Source organism: Struthio camelus, unplaced genomic scaffold (assembly GCF_040807025.1).
Source record: "Struthio camelus isolate bStrCam1 unplaced genomic scaffold, bStrCam1.hap1 HAP1_SCAFFOLD_41, whole genome shotgun sequence".
NCBI lineage: Eukaryota > Metazoa > Chordata > Aves > Struthioniformes > Struthionidae > Struthio > Struthio camelus.
In genome coordinates, this window is record NW_027182695.1 from 1,930,328 (window position 1) to 1,952,729 (window position 22,402).

The 22,402-nt window shown below is 54.8% G+C and overlaps 1 pseudogene; it reads left to right on the forward strand.

Moving 5' to 3' along the window:
* The first annotated feature begins 14,412 nt into the window (after positions 1-14,412).
* LOC138065164 (olfactory receptor 10A4-like) lies at positions 14,413-15,436 on the forward strand (annotated as a pseudogene).
* The last annotated feature ends 6,966 nt before the right edge of the window (positions 15,437-22,402 follow it).

Genomic DNA, 22,402 nt, shown 5'->3' on the forward strand with positions numbered 1-22,402 from the left:
GCTGGTGGAGGGTGTCCTAAGGAGGTGTGTGGCTCCAGGCTCCAGTTCTTCTGCTGACACCGCTGCTGAGAACTAACAGTCAGGAAGAGATCAGAGGGAAGCGGCTAAGACTCTGGAGCAGTCGGTGGGGAAAAGAAGATGCAGGGAGCACATGAGAGAGGGCTGTGCTCCACACCACTCCTGCTGCCTTTCCTGGGCAGGAGAAGGCTCAGCACCCTGTGCACTCACTCTCCTGCCCCACTGGCTCTCTCTCCCGCCTCATCGCGTGGCACAGCCCCTCTGGCTGCCTGCCCAAGGGTCTTCCAGCAGAGCTGCTGCCCAGAACCAGAGAGTCCCTGCGATACTCCCCCCCCCACCCTCGCTTTTGAGAATAAAGAATTTACTTCCAAGCGCTGCTTTTACGTCCTGATATTCTTTTGCTGCTCTTCACAGAATCACAGATTGGGTGAGGTTGGAAGGGACCTCTGGAGATCATCTAGTCCAAGCCCCCTGCTCAAGCAGGGTCGCCTAGAGCACGTTGCCCAGCATTGGGTCCAGGCAGGTTTTGAACATCTCCAGAGAAGGAGGCTCCACAACCTCTACCTATCTACCCTCTCCCCTCATCTACCCAGCCAGTCATTCCATCCGAGAAGGCTATCAGATTGGTCAAGCATGATTTCCCCTTGATGAATCCGTGCTGACTGCTCCTGATCACCTACTTGTCCTCCACATGCTTAGTGAGGACCTCCAGGAGGTGCTGTTCCATCACCTTTCCAGGGATGGAGGTGAGGCTGACAGGCCTGTAGTTTCCTGGCTCCTCCTTCTTGCCCTTTTCGAAGACTGGCGTGACATTGGCTTTCTTCCAGTCCTCAGGCACCTCTCCTGATCTCCAGGACCTTTCCAAGAGGATGGAGAGTGGCCTAGTGATAACATCCGCCAGCTCCCTCAGCACTCGCAGGTGCATCCCATCAGGGCCCATAGACTTGTGGATGTCAAGTTTGGTTAAATGATCTCTAACCCAATCCTCCTCCACCAAGGGAGAGTCTTCCTTTCTCCAGACTTCCTCCCTGGTCTCCAGGGTCTGGGATTCCTGAGGGCTGGCCTTAGCAGTAAGGATAGAAGCAAAGGTGACATTCAGGATCTCTGCCTTCTCTGTGTCCTCTGTGGCCAGGGCCCCTGCCCCATTCAGCAGCAGGCCCACAAACCTCAATTTCACACTACCCACCTTTATTAACTCTCTAGTTACTCAATTCACCAGTCTGCTGAGTCGTTAACTGGATAATTTCTTAGTATGACATGCCTTTGTGCAAAGTAGTTCCCTAAGCAAGGATGCAAGTGCTCATCTTTCCTCTTCTGTCACTGTGCTGATGTCCCCCGCAAGCATGGGAGCCTCAGCAGTCCAGCAGGCTGTTTGGGTGAGCTGATGTAGTTGTACCTCCCAGCTCAGATGTTTCGTCTAGACCTTCCTTACTGGTTATTTCCACTACTGGGCAGAGATCTACTTAATTCCAAAGAGTTTTGGTCTTAGCAGGTCACCCCCACAGCATGGCTGAAGCTAGAGAGTGAGCCGGGGGCATCCCCAGAGCAGCTCGTGGAACTGGTCTCCAAGCTCCAGCTGGAAAAAGCAGGACTGGTGGCACGAAAGGCAGCGGGGGGTCTGGGGTGGATCTTGCTGACTGCGCTCTACACCCTGGGAGAGGTGTTGCTGAGGTTGTGATTGCAACCGCAGATGGAGCTGAGAAGCTGCAGCACTGGTGTCCTGTGGCCGCCCACATTGCAAGTCATCAGTGCTGACAGGGGTGGTAGTGAGAAGTCCATCCCCTGGCAGTGTGGACACTGGTGCAAAAGGTGGATTGGGATCTGGAAACTCGGGAGGGCAACATCTGGGACCCCGAGGAGCCACCTGGCAGACACCGAGCATGAGGGGGAGGCGGCTGCCCAGCCGGTGGCAGAGCAGCAGCTTACTGGACCGAATGCAGCCAGTCTGCAAGGGACCACAACGACTCGCATCATACTCCTGGTCTTCTGAGCTGATTAGTTCTGTGTGCAGACATGTCATGATTTACCATATACATGTTTACTCTAATTTAGGAGCTCGTTGCTCATTAAGCCCATGCCTGAAAGGCAAGTGTGAACCTTGCCTGCACTCTGGTGGCACCAACACCATGTCTCTGTCTGCCGGGGGTGGACAGCGTGTAGCGTGAACAGCTGCAGGAGAGCTGGTGAGGAGCCAGGCACTGGCAGAGCACATGATGGCAGCCCCAGAGCTGCTCTGTGCCCGCGGACCCCAACCCGTTGGGGCCGGACATGCATATTCTGTTCTGTCAGCCGTGTCCGGGTGCTTCGCAGTCAGCAGCTCCCCAAGCTTCTTCACGCAGCCGACAGAAGGAAATAGCTCGAGTAGCTCAAAGGGGCCCTGGGGAGACGCAGAGTGAGTCCCGCCTGGGCACCGGACCTGTGTGTCCAGCAGCCTCCCAGCAGCGACCCTCCGCGTGGTGCCCAGGACTCACTGCACAGCTTGGGGTGAAAGTCCTTCCTTAAATCTACGCTGTTTGAACCCTCCAAGCATCTCTCTATGCCGGTACCCGACCCTCCCTTGTGGTCACACCCTGCTTAAAGAAACAGAAATCGGAGGCCATGCTTCTAGAGTAATTCTGCCTCTCACTGCCAAAAGTGACGTTCCGAAGTAGCTCCACCTTGCACCGATACTTCCCATATGCTGCTGGAGAGACATTCTTTATTTCCATATTATGTCCTGGAAAGACAGATTTTGAATTTAGCACTGTGTAGGCTTGAAGCTGAGGAAGAAAAAGCAGCTGTTTCCTCATGGGCTCATTAGCATCATCACACTTAGCAAAACCCTTCCTAGATGCCAACCTCTCCTAGCAGCCCCCTGAGGCCAGGCAGAGGAGGAGAGGCAAGAATCAGCTCGTTATGGTTGCTGCGTGCTAACGAGCTCCCGGGGGACAGTCACTGAGTGTGGAGGGCCATGTCAGGAACGCAGCTGCTGGGAGGTCTAATGGGGCCTGCTGAGGGCTGTTAGTGATGGAGCTGTTTCAGGGAATCAAAGTGTCCCTCCCTGGGGGCTGATTAGAGCAGGAAATCAGAGGCAGCGATTTCAGGGTGACAAAGCCAGGAGATAGCGAGGTCTTTGTCACGTCGCCCTTGGACGTGCCCTGTACAGGGCCTCTCAGGCCTCTGTCATCCCCCATGCTGCCTCTGTTCCTCAGATATCCCTCAGCCTTGGCCGACACTCCCCTGGAGCCTGGCCCCAAAGACGTGGCCCCCAACACCTCCATCTGCAAGCACAGAGTGATTCCCCACCCCACCAGGCCCCAGCACTGTTGGAGCGCTGCCTCCCCATCATGAATGGCTCCCAAAGCTCCCTCACGCCTGCCCCTGCTCTCTTCCATCCTCCGCTTACCAAAGAGCTTTTCTTTCAGCAACCCCCTTTCTGCCAGCCTCTCTCTCTCCCAGAAGGTTTCCTAACATGGACTCATGCTCTACATCCACAGAAAGCATCGATGCAGGTGTATTAGATTAAAAAAAAAACAACTGAGAACCATCCTGTTCTCAGGATGGCCTTCTCACCTGAAGGGATTCTCAATGAAACCATTACCCACACTTTAATGAAGGCATCACGGGTACTGCTTGAGCAAGAGGTGGATTCCTACAGATGCTTTGTGCCTCCATGTTGCCTCCTAAGCTCAGCTGCAGTTAATGATGGCTCTGTGTAGGGATTTTATTCCAGGAGAAGTGGAGATTTTGGAACCTGATTGGAAGAAAAAAGCAAAGGGGAAGGTGACTAGTACCAGGGAGAGGTTCTGCTTGCTCGACGTGGGCAATGGCAGGCAACACCGGGCATGAGATGGGAAAGCAGCTTGGCTGGAAAAGGTCAAAGATGGAAAAAGAAATGGATGGCCATTCTCCTGTCACAGGGCAACACACCTGGCACCCACTCCGTGACAGCTGCAGGGTAGCTCCTTGGCCTTTGCACACGCTGCCAGGAGAGTGGCACTTCCAGAGAGCAAGTGCTTTCCCCCTTCCTAGCAGGACTCTTTGCACAGAGATGAAGTGAGATCGCAGAGCTCCTCCTTGCATCCAGTGGTCATAGGGGAGGTCTGGGGACCCCTCCGATGGAGGCATCAACCCGGGAGGCAGAAATGCTTGCTTGGGAGATGTTGCGGGATTCATTTCCCCCAAGATCAGTACTTGACGGGAGGGCAGCAGGATTTCAGGGCTGGGGTGGTGAGCAGCTTGAGGGAAGGGGTGATGTGGTGGCCTAATGGCTTCAGGTTTGCGAGGGGAAATGGGGGGCAGTGATGAAGGGGTTAGGGAGGGGGCCAGAGTGTTGTTACAGGGGAACCTGTGCCATGGTCAGCATGTTATGGGGTGGTTCCTGGTCTGGGTGAGAGGGCCTGTGCAGCGCCATGCACAAAGGGGCCCCCCAGGATCATCCGGGTAGAAAGGTCTGTCCAACACCTGGCAGAATGGGAGGATGCTGTTGGGGGAGGGGGAAGGGGTCTGTGCAGCACCCAGCCGAACCTGGGGGCCCTACTTTGGTACCTGGGGAGTTCCCTGCTCCCCCTGCTGTGGTCTGTGTGGGGAAGGTCTGGAGCAGGGTCTGCTGGGAGGGAGCTGTGCAGGGGAGCTGAAGGATGCTCTGCACCACGTCTGAGATGGGCCTGTGCTCACTGCCCCACAAGTGCACCCTCGGGGACCCCAGGACTATGGGCAAGGAGCACAGAACTGGCTGGAGCAGTTACCCCTGTGTGCATCCTTTGTCATCAGATCCTGGGTCCTGTCTGTCAGTGACGACGAGAGCTGTGTCCCCAGCGGAGGCCTGGAAGGTTGACCCCTCAGCCTGATGACCATTCCAGAGACCTCACAAGATGTCTGTTGAAGAAGGGCCCTCGCCTGAGAAGACCCTGCCTGAGCCGTTCATGCAAGACCCTCTGTTCTTTTCCCTGAGCCAGGAGGTTTCTGACCATCAGACTTGTGCAGGGGATTCAACAGCATGACAAGAGAGGGGGGAGGCACCACCACAGGAACATCCCTCCTTCATAGTCTCCAAGGGGGGAGTAGGACATGCAGCCAGGAGCGCAGCCAACAGAGGCAGCGAACAGATGCAGCAGTTTGCGCAGCAGTTTGCGCAGAAGGGCGCCAGAAGGCAAAGAAGGCACCTCTCCATTTTGCACAGTGGTGTGTCCTTCCCCGGGGCATGGTCATGACACACTGCAGAGCACATTCCCCAGTGGCTGCTGGAGGTGCTGCATCGGCTGTGTCTGAGGCTTCAACCCACACAGACCCTCAGACAGCAGATGCAGCTCTGCAGGTGTCAGGCTGCAGGGAGTGCCTGGGGCCTCTCCGTGAGGCCTGGGCTGACAGTCAGCTCTCCTGTGTGAGGTGTGCTGTGGTTGACCAGTTGCATCACCAGATAAAGGAGCTGCGGGAGGAAGTTAGTAGGCTGCGTAGCATCCGAGAGGATGAGCGGGAGATTGACAGGGTATTCTTGGAGACTGTGCAGCTCCAGGAGTCCCCACCTGCAAGCAATGGAGTTGTCAGAGGGCTCAGCACCGTGTGTAAAGGTGCATCATAACGCTGTTGAAGAGGGCTGGAAGCTGGTGACCTCTCGTAGAAGGAGAAAGGCTCTTGCTCCTTCTCAAGAGTTGCCTGTGAAGAACAAGTTGAGCACCCTCCAAGCTGAGGAGAGGCTGGGCATGGCTCCGAGGGAGGCAACTGGCCTGGCAGACCCTGTGCCATGCAGGAACCCCCGGAAGAAGCGACGAGTGATTGTTGTGGGTGACTGCCTGCTGCAGGGGACAGAGGCACCTGTCTGCCGACCTGACCTGCTGTCTGGAGAGGTTTGGTGCCTGCCAGGGGTTCGAATAAGAGATGTCGTGGAAAGACTGTCAAGGCTTGTCCATGCATCGGACTACTACCCTCTGCTGATCTTCCCTTCCATGTGGGCGCTAACGACACAAAAGGCAAACTGGAAACCATCAAACAGGACTTCAGAGCTCTGGGGATGGTGGTGAAGGGTCTGGGAGCCCAGGTTGTTTTCTCCTCAATCTTGCCTGGGAGGGGAAAGGATGGGAGGAGGAGGAGACGAGTTTTCCAAGTGAACAACTGGCTGCGCCGCTGGTGTTGGCAACAGGGCTTTGGTTTCTATGACCATGGGACCCTGTTTGAAGATCAACAGCTGATGGGGAGTGATGGGATCCACCTTACCAAGCGGGGCACGCGTGTCTTTGCCAACAGATTGGCCAGCCTGGTAAGGAGGGCTTTAAACTAGGCAAGATGGGGGAAGGGGAGTGGTATAGTGGCAGGGGAGTCAGTGAAACACCGCTCAAGTCAGGATGCCTCCAGCGGGTGCATGCAGCCAGGGGAGACAGCATGGGACATGTCTATGGAGGATCCTCTTGCACCTCTCCTGGGAAGCCTGCGTGCTTGACTGGCTCTCTGAAATGCCTGTATACCAATGCGTGCAGCATGGGGAATAAGCAGGAAGAGTTAGAGATCTGTGTGCGGTCGCAGGGCCATGATCTCATTGCGGTTGCAGAGACATGGTGGGATAGTTCACATGACTGGGATGCTGTCATGGATGGCTATGTGCTTTTTAGGGAAGACAGGCGAGGAAGGCGAGGTGGTGGAGTTGCTCTTTATGTGAGGGAGCAACTAGAATGTATGGAGCTCTGCCTCGGGGTGGATGAAGAGTGGGTCGAGAGCTTATGGGTCAGGATTAAAGGGCAGGCTAACATGGGTGACACTGTTGTGGGGGTCTACTACAGGCCACGTGATCAGGAAGAGGAAGTTGATGAGGCCTTCTACTGACAGCTGGAAGTAGCCTCAGAATCACAGGGACTGGTTCCCTGGGGGACTCCAACCCCCCTGACATCTGTTGGGAAGACAGCACAGCTAGGCACAACCAGTCGAGGAGGTTCCTGCAGAGCATTGAGGATGACTTTCTGACACAGGTGGTGGAGAAGTCAACAGGGAGAGGTGTGTTGCTGGACCTTGTACTAACAAACAAAGAAGGTTTGGTTGGAGATGTGAAGGTTGGGGGCAGCCTTGGCTGCAGTGACCGTGAGATGGTGGAGTTCAGGATCCTACGAGGAGGGAGCAGGGCAATAAGCAGGATTGCAGCGCTGGACTTGAGGAGAGCTGACTTTGGCCTCTTCAGGGACCTACTTAGGGGAATCTCACGGGGTAGGGCCCTAGAAGGAAGAGGGGTCCAAGAAAGCTGGTTAATATTCAAGCATCACTTCCTCCAGGCTCAAGATCAGTGCATCCCTCTGAGGAAGAAGTCCAGCAAAGCAGATTCAGCAGGAGACCTGCATGGAGGAGCAAGGAACTCCTGGCCAAACTCCAGCAGAAGAAGGAAGTGTACAGAATGCGGAAAAGGGGACAGGCCACTTGGGAGGAATACAGGGACGTTGTCAGAGTGTGCAGGGATGCGACAAGGAAGGCTAAGGCCCAGTTGGAATTAAATCTGGCAAGGGATGTCAAGGACAACAAGAAGGCCTTCTTCAAATACATCAATAGCAAAAGGAAGACTAGGGACAATGTGGGCCTGCTGCTGAATGCGGTGGGTGCCCTGGTTACGAAGGATACAGAGGAGGCACAGTTATTGAATGCTGCCTTTCCTTCAGTTTTTACTGCTAAGGCTAGTCCTCAGGAATCCCAGACCCTGGAGAAACCAGGGAGAAAGTCTGGAGAAAGGAAGACTCTCCCTTGGTTGAGGAGGATCAGGTTAGAGGGGCAGGATCACCTCCCTTAAACTACTGGCAACACTCTGCCTAATGCACCCCAGAAGACCATTGGCCTTCTTGGCCACAAAGGCACACTGCTGGCTCATGTTTAACTTGTTGTCCACCAGCACTCCCAGGTCCTTCTCGGCAGAGCTGCTTTCCAGCAGCTCAGCCCCCAGCCTGTACTGGTGCCTGGGATTATTCCTCCCTAGGTGCAGGCGTTGTACTTGCCTTTATTGAACTCCATGAGGTTTCCTCTCTGCCCAACTCTCTGCCCAAGGAGACCAACCTGTCGGGGGTCTCCTTGAATGGCAGTATAGCCCTCTGGTGTGTCAGCCACTCCCCCCAGTTTAGTAGCATCAGCAAACTTGCTGAGGGTGCACTCTGTCCCTTCCTCCAGGTCATTGAGGAATACATGGAACAAGACTGGACCCAGGACTGACCCCCTGCTAGCCACCGGCCTCCAGCTTGACTCTGCGTCGCTGACCACAACCCTCGGAGCTCTGCCATCCAGCCAGTTCTCCATCCACCTCACTGTCCACTCATCTAGCCCACACTTCCTGAGCTTCCCTAGGAGGATGTGACGGGAGACAGTGTCAAAAGCCTTGCAGAAGTCCAGGGAGATTAAGGCTAAGGCCCATTTGGAATTAAATCTGGCAAGGGATATCAAGGACAACAAGAAGGACTTCTTCAAGTACATCAGGAGCAAAAGGAAGACTAGGGAAAACGTGGGCCCGCTGCTGAATGGGGCGGGTGCCCTGGTGACGAAGGGTATAGAGAAGGCAGAGTTATTGAATGCCGCCTTTCCTTCAGTTTTTACTGCTAAGGCTAGTCCTCAGGAATCCCAGACCCTGGAGACCAGGGAGGAGGTCTGGAGAAAGGAAGACTCTCCCTTGGTGGAGGAGGATTGGGTTAGAGATCATTTAACCAAACTTGACATCCACAAGTCTATGGGCCCTGATGGGATGCGAGTGCTGAGGGAGCTGGCGGATGTTATTGCTAGGCCATCATCTTGGAAGGGTCCTGGAGAACAGGAGAGGTGCCTGACGAATGGAAGAAAGCCCATGTTACTCCAGTCTCCAAAAAGGGCAAGAGGGAGGAGGCCAGGAATCTACAGGCCTGTCAGCCTCCCCTCCACCCCTGGAAAGGTGATCCTGGAGGTCCTCACTAAGCATGTGGAGGACAAGAAGGTGATCAGGAGGAGTCAGCATGGATTCACCAAAGGGAACTCATGCTTGACCAATCTGATAGCCTTCTATGACTGAATGACTGGCTGGGTAGTTGAAGGGAGAGCAGTGGGTGTTGTCTGCCTGGACTTCAGCAAGGCTTTGGACACTGTCTCCCATCACATCCTCCTAGGGAAGCTCAGGAAGAGTGGTTTGGATGAGTGGATAATGAAGGTGGATTGCGAACTGGCTGGATGGCCGAGCGCAGAGGGTTGTGGTCAGCGACGCAGAGTCAAGCTGGAGGCCAGTAGCTAGCAGGGGGTCAGTCCTGGGTCCAGTCTTGTTCCATGTATTCCTCAATGACCTGGAGGAAGGGACAGAGTGCACCCTCAGCAAGTTTGCTGATGCTACTAAACTGGGGGGAGTGGCTGACACACCAGAGGGCTATACTGCCATTCAGAGGGGCCTGGCCAGGCTGGAGAGGTGGGCGGAGAGGAACCTCCTGAAGTTCAACAAAGGCAAGTGCGGGGTCCTGCACCTAGGCAGGAATAACCCCATGCACCAGTACAGGCTGGGGGTTGACCTGCTGGAAAGTAGCTCTGCAGAGAAGGACCTGGGAGTGCTGGTGGACAACAAGTTAAACATGAGCCAGCAGTGTGCCTTTGTGGCCAAGAAGGCCAATGGTATGCTGGGGCTGCATTAGGCAGAGTGTTGCCAGCATGGTCGAGGGAGGTGATCCTGCCCCTCTCCTCAGCCCTGGGGAGGCCTCACCTGGAGGACTGTGTCCACTTCTGGGCTCCCCAGGACAAGAGAGACATGGCACTCCTGGAGAGAGTCCAGCGGAGGGCTACCAAGATGATTAGAGGGCTGGAGCACCTCTCCTAGGAAGAAAGACTGCAAGAGCTGGGCCTGTTCAGCCTGGAGAAGAGAAGACTGAGAGGCGATCTCATCAACGTGTACAAGTATCTGAAGGGGGGAGTGTCAAGAGGATGAGGCCAGCCTCTTCTCCGTGGTGCCCAGCAACAGGACAAGAGGCAATGGGCACAAACTGAAACACAGGAAGTTCCACCTAAACTTGAGAAAAATCTTCTTTCCTGTGAGGGTGACAGAGCATTGGAACAGGTTGCCCAGAGAGGTAGTGGAGTCTCCTTCGCTGGAGATATTCAAAACCCGTCTGGATGTGATCCTGGGCAATATGCTCTAGGTGACTCTGCTTGAGCAGGGAGGTTGGACTAGTTGATCTTCAGAGGTCCCTTCCAACCTAAACGATTCTGTGATTCTGTGTTTCTGACCATCAGACTTGTGCTGGGGATTCAACAGCATGACAAGAGACAGGGGAGGAACCAGCCCCTGGAGCAGGGGACAGCATCATCCTTCCTTCATAGTCTCCAAGGGAGGAGCAGGACATGCAGCCAGGATCTGGGGGGAGGGGCTATCTGGCTTGATGGGGGAAGGTGCTAACCGAATTCCTTTTCCAAAAAAGGCTCTTTTGTTTGTTTGATTGTTTGTTTATTGTTTTTCACCCAAGGCAAAAGGGCTCTGGCTGTGGGGCAAGACCTTCCTGCTTCAAGGGTGGGTGTTAGGTCAGATCACCTCTCCAAGCCTTTGCCAGGGAGGTTTACTGCACTGGTGGCTTCCCCTTCCAAAGGGCTTTAGGCCTTCAGCAGGTGTGAAAGGTCTCCTCCTCCCTCAAGGCAGGTGGGGGGCCGTTGGGGTGGAGCTCCAATGCAAACAGGCAGCATGCTGGAGGTGGGAGCAGGGAGTGGTGTCAGGAGAGCCAGAGCTCCTGGTTGAGACTTTTAGAGGGGTTCAAGGACATGCCTGGACAGTAGTGAAAGGCTGAACAAGGCAAGAGTTGAGCCCTTGCTGCTCAAGCAAAGAGTTGATGGAAGTCGCCAACATCCTTGTAAGGGTCCTCACTGTTGTTCTTGTGCAGGGGTGGAGATGAGGGCAGGCATGCCCAAGGACTGGAGGAAAGTCACATTTGAAGCCCTCTTTAGAAGAGGCCAAACAAATGGTCCAAGGAACAACAGGCTGCTCAGCCTCACTTCAGTGCCTTGGCAAATCACAGCGTGAGGGAGTCCTCTTGAAACACATTTGTGAGCAAACAGATGGGAGTAAATGGAGCAGAACGTGACGGGAAACAGTCAGCACGGGTTTCCCAGCTCTTAATCCTGCCTCACTGACCCTATTACCTTCTAGGACAGACAACTGGATTGGTGGGAGAGGGCAGAGCAGTGGATGTCACGCACCTTGTCTTTAGCAAGGCTTTTGACGTGGTGTCCCAAGTCAGGATGTCATGGTGTGGATGGGTGGACAACCAGGAGACTGAAGCACTGCTTGGCTGACTGGGCTCACAGAGTGTCTGATGGGCCATCCTCTGCCTGGGGGCCTTTAACAAGGGAAGTCCCTCAGGGATCTACGCTGCTATCTGTCCATCTTTATCAGTCCCCTGGAGGAGGTCTGCAGAGGAGACTAGACTGGAGGAATACAAGTCACTGTGCTCACAGCTGGGGCAGCCATGCAGAGGGACCTTGAAAGTCTGGAGAAGGACATAGCATGCACTCTCATGAAATGCAGCCAAGACAAATGCCAACTCTTGCCCCTAGGGAGCAAGAACCCCTTGCAACAACACAGGCTGTGGACAGCTTTCAGGGAACAGCAAGGGCCGGCTGCTCCCAAAGGGACGGGCAGCTGGGAGACAAACGTGATAACAAGGCCAAAAAGGCAGGGGCCTCCCCAGGCAGGGCCAACCCCACCCTACCCAAGCAAAGCGAGCAGGGCACACCTGGACATGGTAGCTGGGTTCAGCAAAGACTCCAGATCATGAGGAGAGTTCTTGGTGACGAGGCAGGTCCAAGGTCAAGCCAGGAACACAAGTCAGCAAACCAGGATCAGGTCCAATGACAGTAACCAGGGTCAGACAAGGCCCTGTAATTGCAGGGCATGTCCAGAGAGATGAGGTATGTCCAAAGTCTAGCCAGAAATCCAGTCCTTGAGCCAGAGTCTGGATCGTCAAGGTCCATGGTCAGGAATGGGCACAGCTGTAATGCCGCTGCAGACAGGCACACCTGCAGTGTAGGTCAAGATGGGACTTAAGGCCCAGACCTGACCAAGTGGGCTCCAGTGCCATGCGCAGGGGGTTTGTGGAGGCCCCTGGTGTGGCTGATCAGGGCCTTGAAGGCCTGTTAATGCCCCCAGGGCCCTGACAACAGACTGGCCAGGAGAAGCTCTGTGGAAAAGGCCCTGGGGGTCCTGGTGCACGGCCAAGTGAACCTGAGCCAGCAGTTTGCACTGGCAGTGAGGAAGGCCAACAGCCTCCGGGGCTGTGTGCAGAAGTATGGCCAGGAGATGGAGGGAAGTGATCTCCCCCCATTACTCAGTGCTCCTTACACCACATCTGGAGTGCCACATCCAGTGCTGGGTCCCCAATTAAGGCAAAACAATGACAAACTGCAGTCAGTTCAGTAGGAGGCCATCAGGAAGCTCAGGCAGCCGCCGCACAAACTTCTGCATCCATGGGACCAGCGGCTCCTGCTCCTCCAGCCAGGGCAGAGGCCGAGGAGATTGCACCTCACGCCATGCCACTGCAACAGCACCAAGAGGAATCATGCCCAGTGGAACCCACTGGTGCCACAACAGGAGCAACACCTCTGGGCCTCTGGGCACCTGCCAGGGAGGAGAGGTGGACACAAACCACAAGGACATATCAAGAGCTCTGCTCTCTTCAGCCCCTGACACACCAGTCGCTCGCGCCTCCGGGAGAGTTTGGGGGCCCTCTCACCTCAGGGGACAGAGCCTGGCACCCAAGAGGGGGACTCACCCATCGCCCAGGGGAAGTCTCCGTGGCAGGGAGGAAATGCCTGGGGCTTGGCCTCTCCCTCCCCACTGACCATGGTGGGGGGCTGGAGGGACCAGCTCAGGCCACCAGGGCTCTCTCAACCTGAGCGAGGCAGTGAACAGACAGGTGTCTGCAGGCAGGTGAGGGGAATCCCATTCACAGCATCTCTCCTGACTTTGCATTGTGAGTTAGGAGGAGTCCTGAGGCCTTCTCTGACTCAGCTTCCCTTTCAAAGGAGCATGTGCCAGAGTTTGAGTGAGCAGAGTTATGGCACAAGCTGTATGCCAGAAGTGTTCACAAAGTTTCCAGCAGCTCAGAGGTTTCAGTCTCCTTGGAGAGCCAATTAGGCATTGCTGCCTCTCTGCAGTGCCTGGGGAGAGACCAGCTGCAGCAGGAGCCTTCAGAGACTCCTGAAGTGCTTTCAACCCCAGGACGCTGCAGAGAGCAGGGGGGGTTCAACTGCTGCTGGACACAACCGCAGGAGGGGCTGAAAGAAGACGGCAAGGGCAGAGCAATGCCTGAGAGCTGGGTTGTGGTTTGCAGAGAGCTCAGGGAAGAGAAGGATGTGGTGGGCAGGAAGCAGAGGGTGAGACCCCCGACCTCCATCGTCATTGCCCAACACCATCAGTGCAGAGGTCACCACCTCATCCGGAGGCCTGCAGCTTTGTGTTGTGTCTTCTGAATCAGGTCTGTTCCTTTCTGGCTGGGGAGGCTTTGCACGGTGGCATCTATGGGTGAGGAAAGTGATGGGCAAGTCCTTTGCTGGGTGTCTTCTACTCCAGCTCCCCCTTCCCTACACACGTTTCTCCTGATGCCCTTGTTAGCAGAGCAGAGTGCTGGGGAGCTTGTTGGTTGGTGCAGAGTTAGTTTGTGCCTTTGCTGCCCCTGAGCCAGCCCAGAGCCCCGCGAGCACAGCTGGCAGTGCTGAGGTCCAGCTGCTGGGCTGTGCCACCAGGCAGCCCCAAGCCCCTCCCAAACCATTGCTTGGAGGGGCACCTACACCAAGGGAATGATCTCCCCTGGCCTCTTCCCTCCTGCCCTGCTCCCAATCCCTCCTCCTCACAATCAGTGATTCGCTCAGCTGTCCATCTTCTCTCAGGTCCAGCTCCCTTTTCTCTCTCAAGGCCACACAAAGCTCTCTCTGAGAGCTCTCTGAGGAAGTCCTGCTGCACAGTGCCGGGGATGTCCACTCCTGAGCCACGCACTGTCGAAGGAAGCACACGCCTTGTCCCTTCTCTGCTTCGGAGAGCTGAGGTCAGCCGTTTGGTGCAGGGCCCATGCTCCCGCCCTGAGGAAAAGGGCACCTGGCATGATGTGCTCGCAGAAAGGGGTCTCCTGGCCTGCTAGGAATGGTGGCTGCTATTCAGAACAACTTTGGGTGCCAGAAAGACACTGTCACAGTCGGAGTGAATGCTTTCTCTCCTCTGCCTCTACTCCAAGCAGGAAAGGAGCACCTCCGAGGGGCAGCTCACAGATGCATGGCTTAACTCCCTGGAAACCCCTGGTTCCCTCCTTTCAGTAGTCATGGGGGCCCTAAAGGGAACACCAATGCGGTCAGGGAAGTGCCAGGCTCCGTGTTTTCTCTGACAGCCACTTCCTTCCTGATCCTTCTGCACTGGAAAGAAGGAAAGAAACCGATGTTTTTTCTTGTAGGTTGCCTCGTTGGGAAAGAGGAATGAGGGACCTGTGGCGCTCTGTGGAGAAAGGGGAATGGGAGAATTGCACATCGCCAAAGGAGTTTCTCCTGCTGGGAATGGGGAATGTTGTCTCCTCGCTCCAGGCACCACTTCCTCCTCTCGCTCATCATCTACTCAGTAACAATGGCTGGGAACATCCTCATTGTTGTGCTGGTGGTGGCAGACCGGCACCTGCACACCCCCATGTACTTCTTCCTGGGCAATCTGTCCTCCTTGGAGACCTGCTACAGCTCCACCATCCTGCCCCGGCTGCTGGCCAGCTTCCTGACTGGAGACAGCACCATCTCTGCTCACAGCTGTATGGTTCAGTTCTATTTCATTGCTTCGTTTTTAGTTAGTGAGTGTTACCTGCTGGCCATGATGTCCTACGATCGGTACTTGGCCATATGCCAGCCCCTGCTCTATGCAAGCCGCATGACCTGGAAGGTCTCTCTGCAGCTGGCAGCAGCCTCTTGGCTAGTGGGACTCCTTATCTCTACAGTAGTCACTTCTTTCTTGTCCCACTTAAGGTTTTGTGGCCCCAATGTTATTGACCACTTCTTCTGTGATTTCACACCATTGCTGGAGCTCGCCTGCAGTGACACCAGGCTGGTCACACTACTAGCTTCCATAATAGCTGTCCTGGATATAGTCTTCCCCTTCCTGTTCACGCTGGCCTCCTACATGTGCATCATAGCTGCCATCCTGAGGATCCCGTCCAGTGTGGGCAGGCAGAAGGCCTTCTCCACCTGCTCCTCTCACCTTGCCGTAGTCTCTGTTTTCTATGGCACCCTCATCATTGTCTACCTGATGCCCAGAACCCCCCAGCTGAGGCAGCTCTACAAAGTGTTCTCCTTTTTCTACACCGTCCTCACACCTCTGGTCAACCCCCTCATCTACAGCCTGCGCAACAGGGAGGTCAGGGCGGCCCTGAGGAAAGGGCTCAGCAGAGCTTTGGCCAGCTCCACGAGCTCCGAGTATTGCTGTGCCAGGGTGGTAAAACCCCCTCGGGTGCATACGTGACCTGCCAAGGAGACAATGGGGGAAGGTGTGTGCTCCCCACCAGGAACCCCTCAAGGAGCATGTGTTTTGTGAGGTTGAAATGGAAAGGGAGGGAAGAGGTCATAAGAACAAAATAAATATTTCTCCAGGTCATCTAATAAAGGTCTGATGAAAAAGATGTGTGTATATGTGTGTTTCTAGATGGTTAAGGTGACTTGAGACAAATCCCACACCTAGAGCTATGACCCTTCAATAAGCCCTGATAGTGAAACCCTTGTCATGTCCAGCGATTTCACATCTTGGCTAATATCCCGCTATTTACTGCCCCTACTATTTCCCAGCCCCTGAGCTTCCTTTCCCATCTCTGCAAGGGCAAGTGGTCTTTTCTCCTTCCTTTAGACAAGATTAACTGACTCAGTGCTGATCTGCCGGAAGGAAGGGGAATGGGAGGGAAGGGTGGGAAGGGACCTCAGGAGGTCTCCAGCCCAACCTCCAGGTCACAGCTGGTGACCTATGAGGTCAGATCAGGTTACTCAGGGGTTTATCCAGCTGGGTCTTGAGGAGCTCCACGGATGGAGACTGCACCACTTGTCTCGGTTGCCTCTGTCTTTCTGTCCTCATTGTAAAAAGTTTCTCCCCCTCTCCAGCCAGAACCTCTTTTGTTCCAGCTTATGCTTGTGGTCTCTCATCCTCACACCGTGCACTGCTCAGAAGAGCCAGAGGTTACCCTCAGGTCCCCCTGAAACCCTCTCTTCCCCAGGCTGAACAAGGCCAGCTCCCTCAGCCTCCCCTCCCAGGACAAGGGCTCCAGACCCTGAGCCCCTTGGGGGACCTCCACTGAGCTTGCTCGAGTTTGTCTATGTTGTTCCTGAAGTGGGCGGAGGGGGGGGCCCAACTCTGGGCACAGCCTCTAAATGGAGGTCCAACGAGTGGTGAGCAAAGGCAGATGTTCACTTCCCTTGAGCTACTGGCCATGCTCCTGCACATACAGACCAGGGTGCTGTTGGCCTTCCTGGCTGCCAGGGCACGCTGCTGGCTCCTGTTCAGCTTTCTCGGAACCAGGACCCTCTGGGCCTTGGCCACAGAGCTGCTCCCGGCCAGTCTGTCTCCTTCGTGGGTCACTGCAAGGGGTTCTTCCCTCCTGGGGCAGGAGTGGGCATTTTTCTCTCTTGAATTCCCTAAGGTTCCTGAGCCCCAGGAGTTCCATGTCTTTCTTGTACTGGGGAGCCCAGAAGTGGACACAGTCCTCCAGGTGAGGCCTCCCCAGGGCTGAGGAGAGGGGCAGGATCACCTCCCTCGACCATGCTGGCAACACTCTGCCTAATGCAGCCCCAGCATACCATTGGCCTTCTTGGCCACAAAGGCACACTGCTGGCTCATGTTTAACTTGTTGTCCACCAGCACTCCCAGGTCCTTCTCTGCAGAGCTACTTTCCAGCAGGTCAACCCCCAGCCTGTACTGGTGCATGGGGTTATTCCTGCCTAGGTGCAGGACCCCGCACTTGCCTTTGTTGAACTTCAGGAGGTTCCTCTCCGCCCACCTCTCCAGCCTGGCCAGGCCCCTCTGAATGGCAGTATAGCCCTCTGGTGTGTCAGCCACTCCCCCCAGTTTAGTAGCATCAGCAAACTTGCTGAGGGTGCACTCTGTCCCTTCCTCCAGGTCATTGAGGAATACGTGGAACAAGACTGGACCCAGGACTGACCCCTGGGGGACACCGCTAGCTACCGGCCTCCAGCTTGACTCTGCGTCGCTGGTCACAACCCTCTGCGCTCGGCCATCCAGCCAGTTCGCAATCCACCTTCATTATCCACTCATCCAAACCACTCTTCCTGAGCTTCCCTAGGAGGATGTGATGGGAGACAGTGTCCAAAGCCTTGCTGAAGTCCAGGCAGACAACACCCACTGCTCTCCCTTCAACTACCCAGCCAGTCATTCAGTCATAGAAGGCTATCAGATTGGTCAAGCATGAGTTCCCTTTGGTGAATCCATGCTGACTCCTCCTGATCACCTTCTTGTCCTCCACATGCTTAGTGAGGACCTCCAGGATCACCTTTCCAGGGGTGGAGGGGAGGCTGACAGGCCTGTAGATTCCTGGCCTCCTCCCTCTTGCCCTTTTTGGAGACTGGAGTGACATGGGCTTTCTTCCATTCGTCAGGCACCTCTCCTGTTCTCCAGGACCCTTCCAAAATGATGAAGAGTGGCCTAGCAATAACATCCACTTCTCTAAGGGAAGCAGGTGGGACTTGGGGCACAGGAGCTGTAACCCTCAGCTACAGAGGCGAGGGGAAAAGGGTTCGATGTTAACAAGAGCCAAGTAGGTCCCCAGGGGCTGATGGGAGAACTGGCCGGGCTGGGGAGGGGAGGAGGAAGGTTGTCCACCCATGTCCCGTACCAGAAATCCTGCCTTTCCTACACATCCAGGTCTCATTAGGAGACCCTCTGAATCAGGAGGAATCCAGCAATGTGGATAACAGGGATTCTCCAAGCTGAAACAAGAAGAAAACTGTGAAAGCCAACATCCGATTTTTTTTTTCATTGCTGATGGAAACGTTCCTCTTGTAAGTGCCCTCCTGAGAGCTCTCCACTTAGCCTCACCAGAACTGAGAGCTGACGAAAATGCTGGGGAGTGGCATGGCTTGTGAGGGCTTCTGGCCTTCGAGTGTATGTGGTGCTGAGTCCATGAACCTCAGATCCTGAGAGGGAACTGAGAAGAAACACTCAAGAAGGTCAAGTCGGAATTAAATCCCAAGTTTCGGGGAGTGTTAATGGGCCCCCCTGAGGACCATTCCCAACAAAGCCTCCCCAGGGGCGGATGAGAGCAGAAAGCTGGAGGCACTTGTTGCAGGTTGGCAAAGGAAATGTGCAGGTGGCTGTGACACCAAGTCACCCTTGCTGTGTGTTATCCTACAGCGTGGGCCAGCACTGACACCCAGCCCCTGGGTGGGGTGGTGCTTTCGCTCCGACTTGGCTCAGGGCTCTCTGTGGGGGCAGGGTGAGGGTGGGGGTGTGCAAGGCTGCCTGCAGGATGGGACAGCACCTCCTGGGCTCTCTGAGGGTGCGGAGGTAATGAGGACTTGGGGTCGTCAGGATACAGCCTCTCCTTGGCCTCAGTGGCAGACACCTGCCAAAGCCAAGAGCACCAAGACCTCCGTCCTGTCGGAGGCTTTCAGCCTTGGCAGTGCCCTCGGTCGTCTCCACCCCAGGCTGCCCTCTGCTGTCCCACTCCTGTGTCTGTGTCCCTGCAGCCTGTAGACACCCAACCTGCTTCCCCACTGTGCTCTCCCCCAGCCATCTGACTACCCTTACCGATGGCTCTCTGCCCTCGCTTGCTTTTCATCACACTGTCTCCCATCACATCCTCCTAGGTAAGCTCAGGAAGTGTGGGCTAGATGAGTGGACAGTGAGGTGGATTGAGAACTGGCTCTCTGCCCTCGCTTGCTTTTCATCCAGACACAAAGCCAGGGGCTCCCCACTGACTCCCTCTGGGTGTCCTGTTCAACCACAGCACAAGTGACATCCCAGTTTCCAAAAGTTCAGCCTGAACTTCTCTAGCAGCACTTTTTTTGTCTCTTTCTCCTTCTCTTGCTATTTCCTATTATGTAGAACAATCTCCATCACTTCTGAAACCACCCTTCAAGCACTCACAGGCTCCTACTGGAATGCCTTTAGCCTCCCCTGCACCAGGCTAAAGAAGGCCACATCCCTCAGCCTCTCCATAAAGGCCTTGTGCTTCAGGACCCCACTCCCATCTTGGGAGACCTCCCCTGCATCTTCTCCAGGTCCTCCCCATTCCTCCAGCACTGGGCAGCCCACACGGGGACACACTCTTCCAGATGTGGCCACACCAGTGCTGAGTCAACAGGGATAATAACTGCCCTTGCCTGGGCTGCCAGGGTCTTCCTAATGCAACCCCATATGCAGCTGGCCTCATTATTGCAAGCATGCACTGCTGGCTCCTCTGGCATCCCTCGTCATGTCCAGGCCCTTCTCCTCAGGGTCACTCCTCTGATGGTCAGCTCTCAGCCTGTCCTGATGCACAGTGTTTTCTGCTCCCCCAGTACTGGTCTGGCCACTTTTCCTTGCACAACTCCATGAGGTCTGTGTTGGCCAAATCGCCAAGTTCTCAAGGCCTCTGTGGTCTCGAGCTCCTTTGTGTCAGCTCTTAATGTGTGTGTGCAGATGGCTTGTCTTGTCTTGCAGTGCCTCTGACAGGAGAACAGCATGAGGAATTGCAGGACACTGCGTATAATAAAAGGAGGTACCAGTGTAAAGGAACTTCTGGCCAAGGTAGAAATGAGCATGGGAACACTCTCAGAAAAGCCAAAGGAGGGTAGAAAGCAAGCAAAGCCAGGGCCAATGAGGACAGGATAAATAGGGGTGATTGATTGTATGGGAGGAGATCAGAATGATAAAAGAGAAGACCTTGTCAGGTGGAAGAGGGAATAATGCAACAAAAGGTTAAGGAGAAGGAATATTGGAGCTCTTTAGAGACACCTGCAAAGCCACCCTGAATCCGAATGACTCTGAATGGAGCAGGACAAGAAATATGCAGTTGGTCTGCTCCTACTTTTGTCTAACGCACTGCCATGGTCACTGGGAAGCTGAAGGTTTTCCCTGTGGTCAGCAAGGAAAGATGTGGTGTGGAAGGAAATGCAGAATCCTTCAGGCTGGAAGGGGCCTCAGGAGGTCTCTAGCTGAACCTCCTTCCCGCAGCAGGGTCAACTGTCAGATCCTACCAGGTTGCTCAGGGCTTTATTCATTTAGGAGTTAAAAACTTCTGAGGATGGAGATGGCACAACGTCTCTGGGCAACCTGCCCCAGTGCTGCACTGTCTGCAGGGGTAAAAGGTGTTTTCTTCTCTCCAGCCTGATCTGCTCTTGTTTCCGCTAATGCCCATTGGGCCTCCTCCTCCCATTGCGCACAACAGTGACGGGCCTGCCTCCATTTTCTTGAGGACCTCCTGGTGGCTATGGGCAGGCTGTTCTTAGGTTTGCCCAAAGCCTCCTCTTCTCCAGGATGAACCAACCCAGCTCCCTCGGTCTCCCATAGGGATAAAAAGAACCTTACTAATGTGTGCCTAGGATGCCATTTCTGGTGCTAACTCACATGCAGAAAAGGATTTCATGACTGTAAGAATCACCGGGGCTATCGTCAGGGATGATAGAGTTATCAGAACCATTCAGGTTGGAAGGCACCTTGAGAGGTTTCTAGGCCAACCTCTTGCTTACATTGGGAACACCACTGAATTCACATTGAGTTTCTCAGGGCTTTGTCCAACAGTGTCCTGAAAGCCTCCCAGAACAGAGAATCCACAACCTCTCTGAACCCTTCTTGATTGCTCTCACTGATTTTTCTTCCTCATATCCAATTTTAGCTGCACTTGTGCCAGCTTGTAACCATTGCCTCTCATTGTCCTGCCATGAATCTCTGCACAAACCTCGTTCTTTATCGGTGGTAACCTTGAGTTGGGAAGCTGCAATGAGCTCCCCCCAAAGCCTTTCCTTCTCCAGGCTGAGCAAGGCCCATTCGCTCAGCATCTCCTCCCAGGGCAAGTGCTCCGGCCCCCAGCCACCTTGGAGGCCTGACACTCAACTCACTCCATGTCATCAACAGCATTCTTCTGCAGGGGGCCTTAAACGGATGCAGGATCTAGATGTGCTCTAACGAGTGCTGAGTGGAGGGGGACGATCACTTCCCTCAGTCTGCTGGCTTTGCTCTTTTTCAGGCAGCCCAGGACACTGGGGCCTCCACTGCTGCCAGGGAACACTGCTGCCTCACATCCAGCTCGCTGCCCACAAACTCTCTCAGGTCCTTTTCTGCAGAGCTGATGCCCATGCAGGCACTCCCCAGCCCATATCACTGCAGGGTGTTGGTGGACCACAGGGGCAGGACCTGGCACTTGTTTCATTTTGAATTTCACAGTGTTCTGGCAGCCCGTTCCTCCTACCTGCTGAGGTCCCTCTGAAGGGCAGCCCTCAAGCTCATGACTCTTTTCCTGACTAGCTGTCATCTGCCAATGTGAGGAGAGCTGTGTCCTCCACTTGGCATTGATGAACCTTTTCCACAGGACGGGTCCCAGTACGGACCCTCGCATATTCCATTTGTCACTGGCTTCCAGGTGAAGCACACCCCACTCACAAAAACCCTCTGAGCTCCATCACCCAACTAGCGTTTTACCCATCTGGCTGTCTACACAGCCGATTCTAATGCCTTCCTTGTGTACAAGGATGTAGTGTGAGACAGCATCAAACTCCTTGCTAAAATCATGGTGAATGACATCCACTACTCTCCTCTCCTCCACAAGTACGGCTCTTTTATCAGAGAAGGCAATCAGGTTGCTCAAAAATCACTTATCTTCAGTACATCCATGCTGACTGTTCCCAGGCACCTTCTTCTCCCTCATGTGCCCACCAAGTGTGGTACAAGAAGTATGATATTCCATGACAGCATTCCTCACCAAAGTGTGGCTGAAGGGCCTGCAGCTCCTTGGGGTGTCCTTATGGCCTTTTTGCAAGATGGGCACACCATATTCCTTTTTCTGCTCATTGGGACCTCTCCTGATCTCCACAACATTTCCAAGATGATAGCGGGTGGCCTTGTTGTGAGAGCAGCCAGCCCTCTCCCTGGCCTCAGATGCAGCCCATCCAATCTCATCGACTCATATGGGCCTTTTTTATTCCCTGAAAATGAGCGCCCTGAATTAACTGAAGTGTCTGCAATGCCGGGAGGTGCATGGGCCTTAGCTCTGAAGTGACTTGAGCTGCAGTATGTACAGCCGGTGGAGCCTAGGGAGCGACCTGGCTCTCCTGATGGTGAACTCCTCCTTTGGGTCAGCTGAACAGCTCTGCAGGCTCCATGGAAAGGTTCCAATGGACCAAGAATATGGTGTAGGTTCAGGTGGTGAAGGGAACCTGCCCCACCACCCCTCTGGCCCACAGCTGAGGCTCAGGCAGGATGTGGGGAGGGTCTCAGAATTGCTCCATCACA